General features: G+C 47.0%; 1 pseudogene; it reads left to right on the top strand.

The window, feature by feature from the left end:
• Positions 1-3,888: 3,888 nt before the first annotated feature.
• LOC132352957 (AP-3 complex subunit beta-2-like) lies at positions 3,889-4,815 on the top strand (annotated as a pseudogene).
• The last annotated feature ends 1,298 nt before the right edge of the window (positions 4,816-6,113 follow it).

Here is a 6,113-nt window from a genome sequence, read left to right as displayed (position 1 = left end):
TTGGTTGGTGTGATTACCAAACTAGCATCTCATTGAGCATTGGTTAGGCTGTGTGGACTAAATACTTGAGCATGGAAATTACTTTATGTATGTATGTATTCAGCCTGGGATGAAGAGTTAGGTAAGACATCTAAATTTGAGTAGTTATTGATTAAACTTAAATACAAAATTCTTAGAAATAATCCTATCCATGGAGGTCCTGGAATGAATAAATTGTCTCTATTCTAATCTGGTCTTTCTTCTTCTTTTCAATGTGTTCCGAAGTATTGTGCTGCCCTGGTGTGCCCTACAACTGGTTTCTTTCATGTTTCAGAATCCTTACTAGCATTACTTAGGCCTGATCTTACAATTGATCAAAATATTCAAGTTTGAAGTGTTTATCAATTGCTACCCATGTCTGCTCTACCAATACACTTCACCAACACCACCATAGATTTTTTTCTCTCTATTCTAGTGATTTTCAACCCTGCTTACACATGAGAATCAAATGGAGAGCTTTTAAAACTAATATTGCCTGAGCCCCATCTCAGGCCATTAAATCAGAATCTATGAGAGTGGGGCTCCACTATGTCTTTTTAAAAGCTCCCTCAGCAGTTATAATGTGCAGCCAAGGTTTAGACCTACTGCTTTAACCTGAATGTCATACTCAGCATTTTCTTTCTCTCTCTCTCTCTCTCTCTCTCTCTCTTTCTTTCTCTCTCTCTCTCTCTCTCTCTCTCTCTCTCCCAACCCCATGCTACAGTGATCACCCTGTTTATATTCTATTCTTCTGGTGTCAACTGTCACTTGCTAGGTAAATTCCAGCTAAGAAAAACTGTCCCACTGTGATGAAGAAACACATGGGTATCACGATGTCATGATATATATGGGTATGTGACATTACCTCTGTCAAGGTGTTTTGTTTTCTAACAATTTACTAATGTATTCCTATACCCCAGACATTCATCTATCCATAAATTTGTACAGAATTCTGGGTCATTCAGAGATTCTGTACTTTAGACAAGAATTACCCCACCTCCTTACAGGTGACACATGGGGAAAAAAAGCTCTCTTCCAAAAATGCTCCCAGGAAATTTCTATAGATATATTCTCGAAAGAGGCTTAAATGGGGACGCTATCATAATGGGAGAGAATTCTGCCTAATATACACCTTAAGGGGTAGAGAATCTTTCATTGTAATCCTCTCACCTTTTCTGTCAAAAAAAAAAAGTTTTTGTGATAGGACTATTTCTTGTTATAATCTTCTGTTATTATTAGGCTAGAGACAGGTAAAATATTTTTAAATGTATTAACATTACCGCCAACTTTAAAAACATACATTCAAGATATACTTGAAAATGTGGCAATTGTAAAACAAAACAAAAGCAACTTGAAAGAAATGTTGAAATAAATAACACTGACAGAAAACTGTGATAATAATAAAGGCCACTTTGACTAACCCCCAGTTCTAGTACCCTTCCCTGGGTGTAGCCAGAGTGTGCATGTTTTTCCAAAAAATTTTCCTACGCATTTACAAATATATACACACATATTGTTGCTGTATTTAGAACACATTTTTTAAAAACTCTTCCTCATTTGCTACTTGTGATTTCTATCAGGTCAGCGCCAAGATGCTGAGAAGCCCTGTGCCTCTGGACCGTTCTAGAGCTCAGTGTTGGAGCGTTAAAACACGCGAAAGCCCACAAACCAAGCATAAGTTGAGACGACACCCCAAGGGGATTCAGCAAAATTCATCACCACTTTACTTCTTTAGGTAATGCCTGAATGTGCTTAATGGGACATGGATTATTATGGTGACGGGAGGGCAGGTATCCATGGTGAGGAGACAAGAAAATAACTTCAAAGAAAATTCTTTGGAGCTAGAACTAGAACATCACATTGATGGTCCCATTACGTTGTTTTGCAAGATTACCTGGCCAAGACCACACCCCAACTTCTAGATATTACTCTGGAGCGGACGGATTACGTGCCTGAGCGATTACGAGGGGGCAGAAGAGGTGGAACAAGTGATATTCCTCAAGGCAGTTTCTCAGTCTGTGGTCAATGAACCACCTAGACATAAAGAACAGCTGATGCTTGTTTAAAATGCGTAGGCCGCTCACTCTCATTTCAGACTCCCAGCCTCCAGCACCGTCCTGGCGTCAGGACGGCACCGTAGGAAAACCCAGAACTCACCTACCCCCCCCAGACACGCTGAATCCGCACCTACATACAGAACAACTTCCGAAGGGAGGGGAACGACACCTGAAAACGGAGTCTGAGTGACTCCTACACCTCCAGCCAATGAGGCAAGGCCCCCCGTCGAAGAGGCCACCAGAGTCAGAGACACAATTGCGCCATAAACCCCACGTGCGGTGGCGCAACCCGCACCCTGAGGGAACTCGAAATTCATGCTCCTCCCTAAGGAGAGAAGGGTTTGGACCCCAACTTTTAAGACCTGCACCTGAAAGACAAGCTCCCAAAACATCTACTTTTCAAAACCAAGGGGGCTCCCATCCTCGAGACCCTAAGAAACAACACTTAAATGGCTCCGAGTCCACTCACCCGCCGCAGGGCTCAGCGCACAGGTGGCAGCTCCAGAAGTGCCCGGACTTAACGTGAATGAGGCTCATTTGTTCATCTTAAAGCCTAGCCTGAGGGGCAGGCGTCTCTTTTTAACACAGTCTAGAGGCCTGAGGTCTGGCGGCAGCGTCTTCAAGCGCTCCCTCAGAAAAGCTCCGGCCCGACGGACGCCATCTTCTTGTTAACTCTAGGCTCCGCCCCTTCTCCCTCCTCCCACGTACCATCCGTTCCGTTCCGCACTGTCTACCACTTACTGTCCGTCACGTATTGTCCATCATATATGCGCATCGAATTTTTTCCACTCTAAGATCTTCAGTAGTTAACATGTTGACTATCAGCCATATTAACCTCAAAAAAATGCCCTCCTCTTATTGGACTGAGAGCTTTAACGCTTCATCCACGGTTCTGAAAACTATTAACATTCTTGTTAAGTCTAAAGAGACTGAAAAAAAGATTTAAATATTTATAAAAATCATTAGGAAATGTCTGTAGGTTCTGCTGGGGGAACCTAGTGTACTGGGTAGTTTAATTCTACGTGTGGGAATCGTGTAAATGTGGAATTAGCACAGGTCCTTCCCATTTTTCCGGTTCACTTGATCATCTAGGAGAGACCCACAGAACATTATCCACGAGGTTTCACAGACTTGTAGGAATGGATCCATTTGTTCTTGCCGCCTTGAGAAAGGCTGGGCTTTATGTCGGGCAGCCTCTTATTTCCCTTCGTCAGCGCTGAGTGTGATTCCTGGGACCTGAGGCCCTCCTGGCTCCCTCGGCTTCCTCTGGCCCAGCCCTGCCCATTGCTCTCTGTGTTGACCACCAGCAAGTTTTCTTTTTCTTTTTCTTTTTCTTTTTCTTGGCTGCGCAACTTGTGAGATCTTATTTCCCAGCAAGGGACTGAACCCCAGCCCCTCGGCAGTGAAAGCACAGAGTCCTCATGACTGGACCGCCAGGGAATTCCCAAACTGCCAGCAGCTTTTGATTCAAGAAGCTTCCTTTAAGGGAGGAGCTATTTTTCCTAAATGCAAATTGTTACACTGTAAGTTGTTAAATAAAATATTTTGTGCTCTCAAAAAAAAAAAAAAAAAGCCTTCTCCAGGACTCTGAGTGTATCACACCCCCTCCAACCTCCACACCCTAGTTCACCTACCCCCGCACTGACTCCAGTCCTGTCCTCCTCCCACTGATATCCTCTACCTACTGGTGCCCTCCTCCCACTTATCCTTCCCTCCCTCCTATTTGGCCCACCTCCCTTCTCCCCCTACCTGCTGCCCCTTGCCCCAACTGAGGGGCCCAAGTACCTCTGACCCATTCTCTCCCTGCAGTGAGATGCAGTACATGGTGCTCCAGAACGTGGCCACCATGTCCACTATGCCCAGATATGTTTGAGCCCTCCTAGAAGAGTTTCTACATCAGGCCCATCAACCCCACCCAGATAAGACCCTGAAGCTAGAAGCACTGACCAACCTGGCAAATGAGACTAACATCCGTAACTTTCCTACGGGAATGCCAGACCTACATTCACAGCACAGACAAGGATTTTGTGGCAGCCACGGTCCAAGCCACTAGACGCTGGGCAACTAACATAGGCCGAGTGGGTGACATCTGCCACAATGACCTGGTGCAGCTACTGTCCCACTGTGATGAGCTCGTGGTCACAGAGTCAGTGGTCATCATGAAGAAGCTGCTGCAGATAGACCCAGCACAATATGAGATCATCAAACACTGGGCAAAGCTCAGAGAACATCCAGGTGCCCATGGCCCGAGCCAGCATCCTGTGGCTCTTCAGTGAGTACTGTGAGCATGTCCCTAGGATTGCATCTGACGTCCTGAGAAAAACAGCCAAGTCCTTCACAGCAGAGGAGGACATCTTCACGCTGCAGGTCATCAACCTGGTTGGCCAAGCTTTACCTGACCAACTCTAAGTAGACCAAACTGCTGACCGTGTATGTACTGAGTCTGGCCATGTACAACAAGAACTGTGATATCAGAAACCAGGCGCACCTCACCCAGCAATTTATGGTCCCTTCGGAGCAGTGTGGGGCCCTCAGCTGCCATGCCAAGACACTCTTCATGGCACCCAAACCAGTCCCAGTCTTGGAATTATTCTTCAAAGACCAGGATCACTTACAGATGGGCTCACTGTCTCATCTGCTCAATGCCAAGGCCACAGGCTACCGGGAACTCACAGACTGGCCAGAGGAAGCCCCAGATCCATCTTTGCACAACTTGGAGGTATGTGAATGGACCACATGATCAAATCAGGAGAAGAAGAAGAAGAAGAAGGAGAAACCTTTCTACTTAGCCTCTGAGGGGGACTCAGAGCTCACAGTCTACAGGCAGCAACCACCAGTTTGAGAGTGAATCATACAGTAAGAGCAGCAGCAATAGCAGCTCCAGGGAGTCTAGGAGTGAATTCAAAAATGAAGACCAGGATGAGGATGAGGGGAAGGGGAAGAGCAGCGAGAGTGATCAGAGTGAGGAGGAAGGTGAGAAGAGGAAGAGGAAGAGGAAGAAAGTGCTCAGGCTCCTTCTCAGATGACAACAGTGATTCCATCAATAGTTCATCAAAGTCTGAGAGGCAGCAGAGTCTGAGGAAGAGCAGATGGAATCTGCCTCCTAGAGGAAAACCAAAAAACAAACAAAAAATCAGTGGCAAAAGTGCCCCTGCAGCCAAGGAGATCTCCCTGCTCAATCTAGAGGACTTCACCCCTCCCAATATCCAACCTGTCTCTCCTCCCAGGGTTGTGTCTAGCAGTCTGGCTGCTGACCTACAGGGCTTGACACAGACTCTGCCCCCACCGTGCCCTCACTCCTGATTCCAGTATTGGGTGTTGGGAGGCAGGAGCTGCTGCACCTTTTAGCTGGTGAGGGGCTATCTGTGGGCTACATCTTCAGCAGCCAGCCTTTCTCCCGGGACTCCCACGTAGTGGCTGTGTGCACTTACTTCTTCAACAGCTCTGATACCCCTGTCAAGGGCCTGCATGTGGGCATCCCCTGAACTTCCTGCTGGCATTAACATCCTGAAATCGAGCCCTAAGCACTCAGAGAATCTGCCACTGCTGTCAAGGACATTAATTTCTGTGACTCAACCTAGGTGGCCAGGCTTCCAGCTGTGAACAAAACCCAAGGGTTCTATTTCTCCATCCAGCCACTGGGGAACTGATGGCTCTGTGTTCATGAGTGAGAATGAGTTCAGGAACAGGGAAAGTTGACAGGCATGAAGGAGATCACAGAGGAGCTCAAGCTGCCAGACACCTGTCAGAGTAACGATGTTGTGGTGCAGAAAGTGACTGCCGTTGCCAACCTGGGTTGTGTCCCTTGTGGGGCCTATGGTGGGTACAGGTTTGCAGGAAGGACACTGACCAGTGGGAGACTGGTCCCGCTGACCCTGGAATGCCCCGTCCACTGGAGCTGCCCAGCTGACAGTCAACAGTGAGAAGATGGTGATGTGCTGGTGAAGGACATGGTGCAGGCCTGATGCAATGACTCCCAAGTGCTGTGACCTCTTTGGACCCCACCTGTCCCTCCCTCATGAAATCTGGGCTGTTAGC

The sequence above is a fragment of the Balaenoptera ricei genome, chromosome 19, assembly GCF_028023285.1.
Source record: "Balaenoptera ricei isolate mBalRic1 chromosome 19, mBalRic1.hap2, whole genome shotgun sequence".
Lineage (NCBI taxonomy): Eukaryota > Metazoa > Chordata > Mammalia > Artiodactyla > Balaenopteridae > Balaenoptera > Balaenoptera ricei.
Note: the sequence above shows the minus strand (reverse complement) of the source record. Positions and strands in the feature narration are given on the sequence as shown.